The sequence below is a fragment of the Lemur catta genome, chromosome 12, assembly GCF_020740605.2.
Source record: "Lemur catta isolate mLemCat1 chromosome 12, mLemCat1.pri, whole genome shotgun sequence".
NCBI lineage: Eukaryota > Metazoa > Chordata > Mammalia > Primates > Lemuridae > Lemur > Lemur catta.
Window position 1 is genome coordinate 17,950,386 of NC_059139.1, and position 15,899 is coordinate 17,966,284.

The 15,899-nt window shown below is 33.8% G+C and overlaps 1 non-coding gene across 1 annotated transcript; it reads right to left on the bottom strand.

Moving 5' to 3' along the window:
• Nucleotides 1-265: 265 nt before the first annotated feature.
• Nucleotides 266-406, bottom strand: LOC123648670. The gene has a single exon (XR_006738698.1). It is a non-coding gene; the product is annotated as a U4 spliceosomal RNA (small nuclear RNA).
• Between the last annotated feature and the right edge of the window lie 15,493 nt (nt 407-15,899).

Genomic DNA, 15,899 nt, shown 5'->3' on the forward strand with positions numbered 1-15,899 from the left:
GGGCCTGGGCAAGTCAACACATAAAATTAACCATCATAATTCTTCTAAAAATATTACATGAATTATCTATTTCAGTACTGAATGATATTATTGTTGGCCTCATTTTATCTGTAAGGAAACTCAAGCACAGAGATGTTAAGTAACTTTTCCAAAGTCACATAGCTGTGTAAATGGAAGAGCTAGTTTATGAACACAATTAGTGTAGATCAATAAACTGGGCTCATAACCTGTAGGCTCTATTCCTTTTTTTTTTTTTTTAATTCAGTCCCCGTAGGGACCGTCAAAAATTGCCAATGCCAACTATATTACAAGCTGTCATGGCAGGGTATTGGGGAAAGTTTTCAATTAGCAATAATTGAGCCTTGGGTAAACCTCATTGGCTACGATACTGCCACTGTGCAAAGCTTCTATTCTTAATACATTATAAAATAGCCCACACTGACTGCATGTTTACCATTTACCAAGATGTATCCTGAGCAGTTTACATGTTATAATAAATGAAAGAAAACCAAGGCTAAAGAAAAAAAGAACAAGTGAAAACATGAAACTAAAGCATATCAGTAATGTTGTGCTATCTCCATATGAAGGGAATTCTATTGCTTTAACTATAATTTTACTCTTTTAGTTCATAAACTATTGTCTAGTAAGTTTTATTTTAGGCTACCAAGGTCATTTTATATGATCTTTCTGATCCTAGTTTTTTTGTTTGTTTGTTTGTTTTGTTTTTAAGGGGGTAAGGGTTCATTAGAAACAGATAGCAATGAAAGCCTCATAGAATTAATGGGAGATCAAAATCTCAGAATAATCACAAGGCACATGTAAATGGATACTACATATCAGAAATTATAGCTAAGGACACAAAACAGGTTTAGTCTACTCAAGACATCACCAGTAGTACCTCTGCCAGGACAATCATCAGAGCTGCCACAGCTACAGGTACCACTGCTATTACTACTGCATCCACTGTGATGACCCAATAACCAAAAAGTCTTTCACTCTCTTTGGTCTAGTAATCCACAGTGAGAGGCCACATTGAAAAAATGACTGTTTTGTTGGTTAAGCTTGGGTATATTTCTGGCCATAGCACCCAAGGAAGTAGCTGCTACCTCCACTTCTTTCTCTATGTGAGAAATATATTAATATAATTGATGTAGAAATCTTCCTCTGTCAGTACTACATACATGATAATAGAGGAGTGTCACACATATGCATAAAACACAAATGCTCACATTTAATAATACATGGTTGTCATTGGATTCTGTTGCATTTCCATTATATAGATAAGGACAGAAACTGTTTCATAATTATCTTTGTTAAATGATTCTTTAATTCATTAGAAATTTGATATTAGTCTGTTAACACAATTGGTGAATATTTAAATGAATGCATGAATAAATGAATGATGAAAAGGATATTTCTATCTAGAAGTTTATAGGACACCTTCACCAAGCAAATGAGATGTATCAATTAGAGACATCACAGAAAAATAACATTATATAAAGCTTAATACATATCTTCTGTTATGTAATTTATAATTGGCCAACAATTTTACAGTTTTCCTTGACTCTCATCAAAATTAAAAAGAAAAATATATTCGTGCTGAAAGGCAGTAAAAAGGTTAATATATTGCTTATGTGTTGTTGACACCATGTACCATTTCCTGCAACATGAAGAATGACAAATTGCAAATTACATGACCTGTGAAATACACTATCATTTACCACAAGCCTTCCTTCGAGGTTTTTATATAGTAGGATAAATAGACTGTCAAAAGAAGAAAGAAGTGACTTATAAAAACTGCCATCTAGTTGAGTGGCAGGTTTTTTATGAATATTTTGTTGAATAAGAATATTGATATATATATATGTGTGTGTGCATGTGTGTGGGTGCGTGTGTGTTCATGGGTATTAATTCTAAATCTATATAGAGAAAAAAACTCATGCAGAAAAGAATATCTGTTTGAAATGTGAAGTTAACCTCCATCTAGGTTCATTTTGGATGTGGGCTTGAATTTATAAAAGGAGTGAATTTGAAAGGAAGATTTTAAACATTATTATTGTTTCTTAGAAGTGAATAAAGAAAGAAAAAAGATCTTTGTACAATTTAGAGTGGGAGATGCATTGATAGATTTTTTTTCTAAATTACTTTTAAATAACTTTAAAATAAAATTTACATAGTATTCAGAATTCCAGTCAGTTAAGGAAAAGAGAGGTGAAACTAAAATAATAGAAGGGAAATATGAAAGCCAGAATCATTTTATAATGCTGTATATATGAAAGTGTAAATAAACAATATGTATGGCAATGCACTAGTATATAGCACAGAAGGTATTTTGGGTCAGAAAACTTTCTTGTTTAATAGATATCCATGGAATTTTTATATTTGAGTTCTCCTTTAAAGAATTTACAAAGAAAATCTTGAAATTGCAGTAGGGCACAATTAAATTAATTTATTATTTCACCATTCTGAAGAAGAGATTTTATAAATAAAATGAACCAGAATTGACTATTTTACTGATTTAGAACATAGACATAGAACATAGAACGTAAACATACACATGAATTTTGAAAATTTGAATTACAGTTGACCCTTGAACAATGCTGGGGTTAGGAGTGTCTCTCCTATGCACAGCTGACTTCCCCAAACGTAACTACTGATAGCCTACTCATGACTGGAAGGCTTAATGATAACATAAATAGTTGAGTAGCATGTATTTTGTATGTTGTATTTATTATACATTGTATTCTTACAACAAAGTAAGCTATAGAAAAGAAAATGTTATTAATAAAATCATGAGGAAGACAAAATTTATTTACTATTCACTAAATGGAAATAGATTGTCATAAAGTTCTTTATCCTGTTGTCTTCATTTTGAGAAGGCTGAGGAGAAAGAGGAGAGGTTGGTCTTTCTGTCTCATAAGTGGCAGAGGCAGAAGAGTTGGAGGAGGTAAAAGGGGACACAAGAAAGGCAGGTACACTTGGTGTATTTTCTAAGGAAAAAAAAGTCCACATAAGAGTGAGCCCACGAAGTTCAAACCTGTATTGTTTAAAGGCCAACAGTACAAGTGAAATTGTTTCTTTGAGAACTGACTCCTCCTCTTCTTTCTTTTTTATTTTTGAGACTTGATAAACTTGTAGATGTATTTTCAACCATAAATTTCATTTTTTGATAGATTTCTTAAAATGGCTTTCAGATTATAATTATTAACTTGGATATTATATCCCACATGAAGAGGCAGGTTTTATTCTCTACAGGGCAAGGGCAGCAGGATTGGTCAATCTGTAGCTTGGAGGATTGGCCATGGAAAATGGTGGGGAGCATTTCCCAGTCAGGGCCGCTGGCATGTCATAAACAGGGAAGATCTCAGAAGGTATTAGTTACCCTGAAAATGCATGGGAGGTTCCACTGCGAAAGTGTCAAGTATATGGTGGTCTATGACTCCTGAAACTTGAATGACACTTCAACCATTTTATCCTAATTCCATCTTGGTTAACTTTTGCTTCTGTTAGTTCTAATTTTATAGATTTCTAATTTTTTTCATGTAGGACCAACCTATCAAATATGTCATATAGTTTTCCAAACTGCCTTTATGTTTACCATTGCAATGATTTGTATAATAAGTAAGGTCAGAGATATTTTTTTCTCTTCCTTCTGAAGATTAGTCATTAGTCCATTGTCATGTTTTTTATCCCTCTTCTTTCTCAAATGAAAAAGTTCTTATCTGCAGATGATTTTCAAGTTGCAGTTGACCCAACTATGTAGCCCTTATATTTTGTCAGCTGGATTCATTTAACTTGTCTTATTCTCTAAATCATGCTGCTCTTTCAGTGAGGGTCTAATTAGGAGATAAACCATGCAGTAATTGGAATGGGGGTAGTATATCAAAATAATTATTAACTCATCAAGAAGCAGAGGGGGCAGAATGGCCAACTAGAGACATTGGTCACCAGATTGTCCCAAAAAGAAGAAAAAGTTTCAGGTGAAAAAGCATAGGCCAGATGAAATAGGGAGGGAAAGGCACCAGAACCTATCCTTACTAGCGATCCCACAGGAAGAAGTTGTGGAGCAGAAAAAAAAGCAGCAAAATTTTTCCAGAGACTGACCCTTGAGGGATTTGGAGTCTTGCAGAAAGGGTAGGTGGGAATGTTTACTTTTCCTCTCATCTGTGACAGTTGGCCAGCTCCCAATGTGTAGGAGAGCACTTCTACCCTGATGAATTCAGAAGCTGCTGCCATCAGCAAACTGAGAGTTTCTTGGGAACAGAGCACCAGGCTGCAGGCTCATGTGTGGTCACATTCCCACACAACACATCTGAGCTGAGATGACAGGCACCATATTGCCTGTGTACACACTGTGTGCCTCTATGCTGCCAGGGAAGTTACAGCCGCTCAAGTCTCCCTGCTTGTCACTGGATTCCACATGAAAATCCCCCAGAACCCACTTGGGCTGTGACAACCTCAAAGAAACAAGGAGATACAAGAGAGCAGCAGTATTTCTAGAGTTCTAACCTGTAGGGAAGTCTGCCCCAAGGGGACTGGAAAGTGCTGTAGATGCTTTTTAGGATAGAGGGAGATGGAACACGCACTCTCCTGCACCAGAGAGCCCCTGGCTCACTATCTGAAGCTGTCTGCACTCCTCCCAGTGGAGATGTGAGTGCAGAGAGGAATCTGCAGGGGGAGTGTCACCAGCCCAGAGAGAAACAGCACTGGAGTCTGGGAAGAGATGTGGAGATAGGACCCTTTCCTCCTCCAACCACCCAATACTGTGGACACAGGCACCTCAGCTCCCAAGCACAGGCTTTTGGCCTGGGTGAGCTGTGAGACAGCTAGGTTGAAGCTTGCAGCAGGGGCACACCGCACACCACCAAGAGTAATACATTCACCACGCCTGGGTTCTGCACAGAGGCTGAGGCTCATTTCCCTGCCTTCAAATACAAGCAGCGTTTTAGTAGCTACAGAAGGGGAGAAAATATAATCACAAACTATACAAACAACAAAGGACTAATAGCCAAAAGGACTCAAACAAATGATCAAGAAATAAAAAAAAAATTAAAAATTAAAAATGAGCAAATGATATCAGTAGAAACTTTTTTCAAAAGAAGATATACAAATTGCTACAAACATGTAAACAAATACTCAACATCACTGATCATCAAGGAAATGCCAATTGAAACTACGTTAAGATACCACCTTACCCCTGACAGAATGGCCAATATTAAAAAGTCAAAAACAGTAGATATTGGCATGGATGTGGTGAACAGGGAATGCTTATACACTGTTGTTGGCAACGAAAATCAGTACAACATCTATGGAAAACACTATGGAGATTCCTCAAAGAGATAAAAGTAGATCTACTATTCAATCCAGCAATCCCACTATTGGATGTCTATCCAGAGGAAAAGAAATCATTATATCAAAAAGACTTATGTGTTCATTTCAGCACAATCCACAATTGTGCCCTTATATTCTTACCTAAAAAATCTTTGCCTAGAGAAATGTCCTGAAGTATTTCTGCTATGTTTTCTTCTAGAAGTTTTATAGTTTTGGGTCTTATATTTAAGTCTTTAATTTATTTTTAGCTGATTTTTGTGTATGATGAGATATAGAGGTCTAATTTCATTTTTTGAATATTGATATTCAGTTTTCCCAGTGCCATTTATTAAAGTGTGTCCTTTCCCCAGTGTATGTTCTTGGTGACTTTGTTGGAAATCAATTGGCTGTAAATACATAGATTTATTTCTGGGTTCTCTATTCGGTTCAATCTATGTGTCTGTTTTTATATCCATACCATCCTGTTTTGGTTACTATCTCTTTGTAGTAAATTTTGAACCCAGGTATTAGGGCCTCCAGATTTGTTCTCTTTTCTCAGATTGCTTTGGCTAGTTGGGATCTTTTCTGGCTCCTTATAAACTCTAGGATGTTTTTTTCTATTTCTGTGAAGAATAACATTGGTATTTTAATAGAGATTGCACTGAATCTGTAGATTGCTTTGGGTAGTATAGTAATTTAAATAATATTAATTCTTCTAATCCATGAACATCAAATTCTTTCCATTTCTTTGTATCTACTTCAATTTACTTCCTTAATGTCTTGTTGTGTTATTAGCAGACAATATATGGAATTATCCTAAATTCTCATCTAAATTAGAATTGATAAATATTATCATATATTTGCACAGTGATATAAAATAATATACAGTAATTAAAATAAATAAATATCTACAGAGGTACATGATGAATCCCAGAAAGATAATACTGAACAAAATAAGTAACATGAAATTAACTGTACAATTCCATTTATACAAAATCAAAACAAGAGTAAACTAATCTATGGTGCTACATGCCAAGGCAGTAGTTAATTTCATAGTAGAAAGTTGGAGTAGTTGCAGCACAGCCATCTGCAAACCAGGAAGAGTTCTCTCACCAGATGCCAGATCTGCCAGTGGCACCTCGATGTTGGACTTTCCAGCTCCAGAACTGTGAGAAATAAATGCTGTTTAAACTTCCCAGTCTATGGTATTCTGTTGTAGCAGCCAGTCTTAGACATTGGGCCATGGAAAGAGCAATTGTAACAAATTGCAGAGGGAGGGAAAATGTTGAGAAATTGTGGGGGAAAGGCCGAGACAGAAGTAGGCAATTGCAAAAATATTAGTTCTAAAATTTCTGTCATGGTCTGAGAGACTCTAGAGAAAGCATGAGCACAACTTTGGGTCCAAGTTGAGCAGCTAGTTCATTTGTATGAATTTATTTTTTATAATTTTATTTCTGATCACAATGCAATATGGAAGTCATTATTGAAAATAATAGAAACAAAATGGGATAAAATAAAGAAAACCAAAAAGCTTAAAAAACAAAAAATATTTAAAGGATATATATTGGATTAAAATATTCTAGATTACATAGATTATAACAAAAATTTTATTTTAAAGTATGATGATATAATATGCATTGATTTCTAGTAATGTAAGTCCTCCCACTTTTCCTCTAAATAAGATTGTTTTGGTTTTGACTCTTTGAGTTTTCATATAGTCTTTAGATTCAACTTGCCAATTTTCACACAAACCAGCATGCACACACACACTCACACAATTCCTGTGTTTTGAACATTCTGGCCCTCTTTTGGTCTTTTTACATTAAATTAAATATATTTGGTGTCCTTTGTTTTTATACATTATGTAGATAAGTATGTAGATAAATATAATTTTACTAGCATCAGTATCATATATTTTGTGAGACAAGAAAAGTTATTATCCCCTAATTTTGAAATTCCATTTGCAGGCCTTCAATATTAGGAACTGTGTTGACCGGCCCTATGCATAAAGGTAATCTAAATTATACTGAGTATTTTTCATTGTAGTATCTGTAAAGTGAATTGTTAAGTCAGACCATGTCTTTGTTTGTGCTGCTATAACAAAATACCTAAGACTGGATAATTTATAAAGTACAGAAATTTATATTCTCAGAATTCTGGAGGCTGGGAGGATCAAGGCACCAACAGGTTTGGTTGTCTGATGAGGGCTGCTCTGTTTCCAAGGTAGTGCCTTATTGCTGCATCATCTGAAGGGAAGAATGTTGTGTCCTCATATTGGAGAAGGCAGAAGGGCAAGCTAGCTAAATGCTGCCAGAAGCCTCTTTTTTTTTTTTTAATAAAGGCCTTAATCCTACTCACAAAGGGAGGAGCACCTCTCAAAGGCCCCGCATCCCAATACTATCACATTGGCAATATCTGAATTTTAGAGGGAACACATTCAAACCAGAGCAGAGGATGTGCATTGTAGACGTTCTTGGTAATTTGATGTCTTACATATAATTTTAAAATATTACCCATTCTAACCATCAACATAGGCTAGTATACCACAGACTATCTGTGGGAGAGGACATCGTAGCATTAATTTTTCTTTTGGTTCCAAAATATCGTTTAAGTATTATCTTTCAGACTTTAGAGGGAAAAGCCCTTGAAATTCTGCGTGTGTGTGTGTGTGTGTGTGTGTGTGTGTGTGTGTGTGTTGAGTGCATGTGAAAGAAGGAGAAAGCAAGAGAGATAAAGACAGAGAGCGAGCAAGAGTGAGAATGAGAGAGAGAGAAAAACAAACTAAGGATTATAGAGACGGGACAACTATATCTCATTTTTAATTTTTAGCTACATAAACACTCAAAATACTAAGTTTCTAAAAAATGTAAACAGTTTTAAATGATATACATTATAATTTCACAAATTTAATATAATCTATTTTTATTGTTTTTAGGTACTGCAGATAATGCATATATAATTAGAAGGCTAGCATGCAAGATCCTTTTCTGAATTGAATAGACTAGGTTATTTTATAGCAACTACCTGTAATTCAATAATATAGAAAGTTTTTCTGAAAGTACAAGTTAGAGTAGATTAAAATAGCTTCAAAATTTCTTTTCTTTGGATGAAAGCTTCTTTTATAGTGCAAATGTATTTTAATTAGAAATCTACAATTAAAAATCACATTAAAGGAAAACCATTTTTACTGATATAAGCCAGAGGGTAAATAATATTAATGCTAAATACATATCTTTCAAGAAAAGATTAACATGAATGGTGACATGTCTTTGTTTAAGCACAAAGTTCCAATGCTCTTCAATTGGCCTTTGAATGAAAGTTGAATCAGTTTTTCTTTATTTTAGCTTCAAATCTGAGCATTTCAAGAGGTAAACAGTGATTCTTTGATGCTTTACTTCAAAGCATCCAGAGGAAATTAATCATATTAATCCATCCTCCTTCCTATTGGCAATAAAAAATTTTTTCTGCTTTGGATTCAGGGCATTTAGACCCTAATGAGTATTGAGAAGAAAAAAAAAACAGTATTAAATAGTGGTATTAAAGAGATTGCAAACTACTCAAATGCTTTTTTTAGATGAGTCTGGGAATGTAAATGAGTGAAGCAGGCCCCAGATGGTTTGGAAACGTTGCAAGGTGTGTGGCCTGCCGAAAGGTGGCAGCTGCTACCCAGCAACCATGGATCTTTGCCACGCTGGGATTCACAACCAGATTTGGCAGCTATTCCAATGTTTATAGAAAAGAGAGGAATTTATATTTTAATGTGAACTCTCTCCATTTTTGAATGCTGCTGTTAACAAAAAGATGTCCTTGTGAGCCAAACAAAGTAAGTTGGAAAGCTACCCTTTATGAAGTGAACAGAATATGACATTGGAGGAAAAACAAAAACAAAAACAATACTTGACCTTAGACCTACCCCATCTCCAGCTATTTTAATTAAAGTCCTTAAAAGCATTTTTTCTTGGAGGACATCAAGAGAAAATTGTATATCCTGTCAAAACCATTGGTGAAGGACCAAGCAACTTTAATCATATAGTTAATGTAAGATTGTTTATGTATTTCTCAGTAATCAAATAATTGTTTCTCATTTGAAAAGAAGGAAGAATATTTAAAAGATTATTTAAAAAGTCACTGTAGTTGCGGTATTTTATGAAACAAAGAGAGATGGCCTCTCAATGTATTATTTGCCTAAAATATGACCTTTTTCCATATCTCCTCTAAGGTCTCTAATGGAATTACTCGAATTTTCAAAATCATAGCTCTTGGCGTAGTTAAATAATATCAACTCTGTAGTCATATTCTCAGATCCTGAATCCAGGTTCTGGTGTTTGGTAACTATTTTGCCTTGTGTATTATCAAACTCTGTTAAATCTCAGGTTTCTCATCTATTAAAGTAATGACCATTATGTTACTTTTAACTCCTAGGCTTGTGATGAGAATTTAGTAAAGAAATCTTTAAAGCCACCAGCATAACAACTGGGAAATAAAGCATTTTTTATACATTTAAGTCATTATTATTGACTTTGAAGTTACTCTATTTTTTTTGCAGAGTATGGAAAAACTGTTGCAGGTGTCAAAAGAAATATTTTTCTCACAATGAAAACTTCCTACATCTATAGCCATTACTAAAAATAGTATTTTTAGTCATTACTGCACATATCTAATGCATTCTTTAAGATTACCCCACCCTCTCTCCAATATTTTTAAAATTACTTTTACCAGTATATTATATGTGGCATTGACAATTATCTAATTAATAAACACAGATGAATAAATGAATACAAAGAAACTCAGAAACAGTGCATGATTTGCCTGGGACAAAAAAAAAACAATAAAAACAAACAAAACAAAACAAAACAAAACAAATATATATTTTTTAATTTCAGCTTATTATGGGGGTACAAATGTTTAGGTTACATATATTGTCTGTCCTGCCTGAGTCAGATTAAAATTAGGTGGCAGAGCTGGAATGAAAACTCAGGGGATTTTTGCTTTTATTATACATCCCTACCTGAATGTATTTCAGTCATTTCAGCTGAAAAATAGATATGAAAAAACTTTGAATGATTTAATTCATAAAATTTCACCTGATAAATTAGAAAGAAAGGGGCACATTAACATAAGAAAGGCACTATTTTTATAGAGAAACCAATTTTTTCTGTTAAGCTACAATGTGTCATGGATCTGGCTACCTATCAACCAATTCTACATGATTGGTATAGTCTGCATTCACATTCAGATATTTCTACATTCTGAGATTTAGTTTTACGCATTGATAGTTAATAAATGATCAATAGAAAATCACATTTCATGAGTACTAGAGTTTGAATGTTTATATTCTCCAAAACTCATATTGAAATCTGATCTCCAATTCACCAGTGTTAGAAGGTGAGGCCTAATGGCAGGGCAGAGCCCTCATGAATGGATTAATGGTGCTATTCAATTCAAAGGACTTGTGGAAGTGGGTTAGCCCTCTTTCTGGCTTCTGCCACGTAATGACACAACAGCCTGACCAGATGCCAGTGCCCAATCTCCACAACTGTGAGCCAATACATTTTTGTTCATTATAAATAACCCAGCCTCAGGTATTCTTTTATATTAGCACAAAATGGACTAAGACAATGGGCAACATGAATAAAAGTCAACAAATTTATTATGGCTTCCTCTAAAGAAATATTTCATAAATATCACATTTGCACAGCATTAGAAGTTTTAAACAAGCACTTGTTAAAGAGCATCTTTGTGACACTGATGATTGAATATATAATTTTGTTCCTTTCTAATGAAGAAAGCAGTGAAATGGGCAACTTTGTTTGCATTAAGGTAAGCTTTCTGACTACATGAGATAGATTTCATTTTGAAGCATAATATTATGCTAAAATAGTACCAGATTTTTCTCTATTTCTTAATAAAGAAATAGAGAAAAAACAATGCTATGAAAATTATTTTAACACTATTTCAAAAATAAAAGTTATATATAAAACTTTGAATTCCTTTCCTGCTTTCTGTTCAGCTTCTAGTATATGTTAGTATTCTGGAGATTGGGAACTTCAACCTCACACAATACATCCAACTAATGAGATTGCAGAAACATTGTGCTCTCCATCATTCCCTTATCAGTGATAGTCAGTCCATTAAATGCTGTAACCCCAAGAAGTGAATTTCATTTTTAAACTTTGCATTCTGAAAACAGCCTTCCCTAGACTGTTAATAGATAAAATGGATGCCACATCTGGTGACAGTTCACAGCACTTACCCTCCAAGAACTGTTTTAAAAGCAACAATAGACTTATTATCTTTTACAAAAGCATTTTGTAGTGCTATGTAGTGAATTGTGAAATTTCAAGGGAAGTTTTACTTTTGTTTACCTGTGTTTTTGTTTCCTTACACAATGCAGTATAATATGCATAATGCATGCTTGTGGTCCACATTTTAATTGTATCTTTTCAGAAAAATTGAACAGATACATTGAAAACAATCTTTCTTAGGATAGTGGCATGATTTATCCTTCCGAGAACAGAAGGGTAATGATTTGTCTTTGGATCCTTAACTGTTTTGGCCACAAAAAGTTAGATGTGCTCACCATTGAAAGTCAGAAATGTAGGATAATCAAAATAGCCTCTCCATATTTATTGTGAGCCAATTTAAGAAGAGAAATTTAACAAACTGAAGACAAGGATGTTATTGCACCATCTAACAAAAAAGGAGGAGAAGATTTCTTCCCAGTTTGAGACACCAAGAAAACAATCATGATTGTAGGACATGGGGTACAAGAAGAGTTAACATCTTAGCATTTGGGTTGATTTTATGAATGTGAAGGTTTATATGTGCTCTTCTATGGATGTAGTCAGGACAAAAGAAGAACTGAATTCAACTCCAATATTCAGCCTCAGAAAAGTTTTCAGAAAATAGTAGGAAAAATCATCTGAAACAGTTGTGCTTTCGAGAGGCATGGCATATAGGCCACTGCTTTAGGTGATCGATAGCAGGAATGGGAAACAAGGCCATGGATCTAGATTTCTGGATCTGTAATCAATAAGGAATATATTTGAGATGTCAAATAACCAAAGACCTAATAAATCTATATACTTAGATGATTTGGTGATACAAAAGGTGCAGAAATAACTATCTCCAGAAATGGTGATATAGGAACTAATTTATGGGACACAGAAAATAGGATATGCTGAGTGGTGTTGTAAGTAAAGACAGACAAATACATGGTGTGCTGAAGAGATAAACTCTGTTGTGTGGTCAGGTACTGAGATTAAAATCTGCTTACAAAATAGAGCAAAAGAGGGTTGCCTCCCTTTGGAGAATTCCATGTACCTTACAGGACAATAAACAGAAATAGGACCAAAGATAGATTTGAAAGAAGGATGCTGTATTTGAAGAGGAATTGTCTCCTACCTTTAGTGGAAATGGCTCTCATAATACCTTCAGGGAATAGGAGCACTGTAGACAAATTGGCAAGGTGGTATTATCAAATAAATTTACTTACATTAAAATTAATATTAATAATAGTCACCACATTGATCATTTAATCTTTATGTAATATGTATTATGTGTCTTGTTTTACTTAATTTCTGCAGTTAATCTATGAGGAGATACTCTTATATTCTCATTAGGTATTTGACTCAATTGAGATATAAGATAGGTATCTTTCCCAAGATTGTGAAATAGAAAGCATCAAGATGAAGGTTTGAAGCTAGACAGTATAATTAATTCATAACTCATGTGATTAAGACACAAATTATTCCTGAGTTTAGGTATTATATTTACTTGATACTAAAAGACTCCCCAATCCCTCTAAGCATGGAGATAACAGGAAATATATTGTTTTACACAAACTCTTAAATAAAAAAAATTTTGTTCTACTTTTTATATAAACCTACTCTAAATATAATTTTAATTTTACCTTCACAAACTACAACAAAGATAGTTTTAAATGATTTTCATATTTCAAGATGATTTACATAAATTTATATGATGTTTAGGTTAATTAAAATATGATCAGTAGGATATGTCTATGGATAATTACAGGAAGTAGGTAAGTTAAATTTCCTGTACTTAACATAGATTATACATTGTGCTGAATAAAGAAAATATATTGCGACACCCAGTTGAACAACAGTAGCTTTCTTACATGTTAAATATAACCATTCATGCCTATAACTGTATAATATTTAATTATCACAGGCTCACTTTCTTGATGTTTTTCAGGAGAGAGTTTCAATTTCAGAATGATAAGCTATAGCTAAAGTTTGTTATTCTGCGTGTCGTCGATAAGTGGTATACACATGATCTCCAATATGCTCTTTATCTTTACAACAAAATATGACTAAAATAATGCTTTCTCAAACTAACCTGTTCTCAAAATCACATTTGTCATTTTTTTTCTTCTATTGGTGTCTGATTAAAACACCTTTATGACTTATGACTTGTGCTTTAATTACAGTTAAAATCAAGAATATATCAAAGTACTTGCTTCTGAAAATTTTCTATTTCACATGTCTATGGCTTTCCAAAACACCACCATAGCTTTCTTCTCTTTGTTATTACTCATCTCTCTCCTTGCCCCTTAGCTTAACCTTTTTCAGTAAATACTGTGCTTGTTTGAAAAAAGCCTGTTTGAATTTTAGTGTTATTATTATATCTTGCCATCTCATTTACCCCTTAAAATGATTTAATAAACTGCTACTTCCCACATCTGTACTCTGTTACAAAGCTCTCATTGTACATTACACAAATGCTTTATGACATCTGATCCTGCTATGGCTAACAATGGTTCTCAATATAGTATCTACAGGATAACTTCAAGCATCTCCAGTGTAGATAGTGAAGAAAAATCTAGTGAACCAAAACTTAGAATATAAGAAAAACTGGAACAACATGCAATGATTACCAAACAATATCTCTTAACATACTTCAAGGAATATGAATATTACAGTGTCTATATTTGACATTCCCATGGCAGCATGGTGAATACACTAGTCATTGGTACATGGCTAAGTACACTCGCCAAATGTGCACCTTGCTTGTTTCCACTCAGGATTGGATAACCAAGAAATGGCCAGTTTTATAATCCCAATTTGACATAGTTAACCAATTTTTAATTCAATATATTACCCAGTCTCTCCCCACAGGTAGCCATAAATTTTCTATTTACTCTGAGTTTATTGGTTTATTTTTATTCATTGTCTTTGAACTTAACTCTCTGTTCCAAGCCAAAAAAATATGATTTTATAGTATATTTTGTAGTCGCTAGGTCAAATATTCTAATTTTAGGTTTTTTTTTAAATCTTGTTAGGTAATTTTCAAGAATATTTTAAGAGCATAAATGGATTTAGATGTTTATTCTTAACATGTTTAGATATGTTATTTATACTATTTATGCTTTACTTTGAATATTATTAAACATTAAACTGTATCAAATATACAAATATTTTTGTGAATATTTAATTGCTATTTACTAGTGAGATATGAAATTTGCTTTTGATAAAAATGCTACTCAATCTGTGCTTTGAAAATTTCAATACTCTTTTGAACCTATATCCCAGAAGTATTTCAATGCTATGAGAATTAGTTGATTTTAGATATAGGAATAATTCCTCACTAAGCCATATGGGTCCTGCACCTTTTCAATAAAGAATCTTAAAACAAATAAAAACTTCATTATTATTGTTCAGTATTTCTTCTCACCTACTAGTCAAGATTTGCTAATGTATTAGTCAATAGATTTACCAATATACTTTAACAAAAATAATTGATTTCAGCTAATAATTAACTATATTAGCGTAGTATCATCAACAGCAATCCCTTATCATTTTCCAATTTCTAAATTCCTAGACGTATAGCTTTTCCCATTAAAGATTTTTCCTGAAGGAATCTGACAAGATTTTATACAATTTTTAAAACAAACACTTTTTAAAATCATCTTTGATATTTTCTGTTGTTTAAATCATTCATTTTTGTTTTATCACTTGTTTATTCTTGCATACTGATTCTCCTGATGCTTCTTTGTCTGTCTTTGTGTTCTTTCATGAGATGGCCACAAAAGGGGACACAGGAGAGACACTAGAAAGCACAGTTTATCATACTCAAATGTTCTAGAGAGACGGAGTCACCGCATACCACGTAAGGGATGATATGGCAGGAGCTCCAAGGGAGCAGGCTCTATCAAGCATGTGAGGAGCCAAGAGAGTGTGCAGACCTGTGGGAAATTCCTTTATTGGGGTCAGGGTAGAGTACACTAGCAAAAGACAAGAGCCGATTTCATTGGTGCAATTAAATGTTACTAGGCAACAGTCACGTGAAGATAAGAAGAGGTATTTGAGGAGGGGTCAGCCAATCACACTAGTGCAGTTACCTGCATGAGGTGCTCACACCTGTTTGTGGGGATGTTGAAACAGCAGGAAAATAGGGAGTCTTAAAACTCGCAATTCAATCTGTATATATTTTTTTCTTAGGTGACCTAAAAAGCCTTTGAACGTTTGTTTTTTTGTTGGGCTTTGCGAAGCATGTAATGATTAAAAGCTTCTTTCTCTACTTACTTTTAATGAGCTATTTATAAAAATCAGTTGGTGGGGATCACA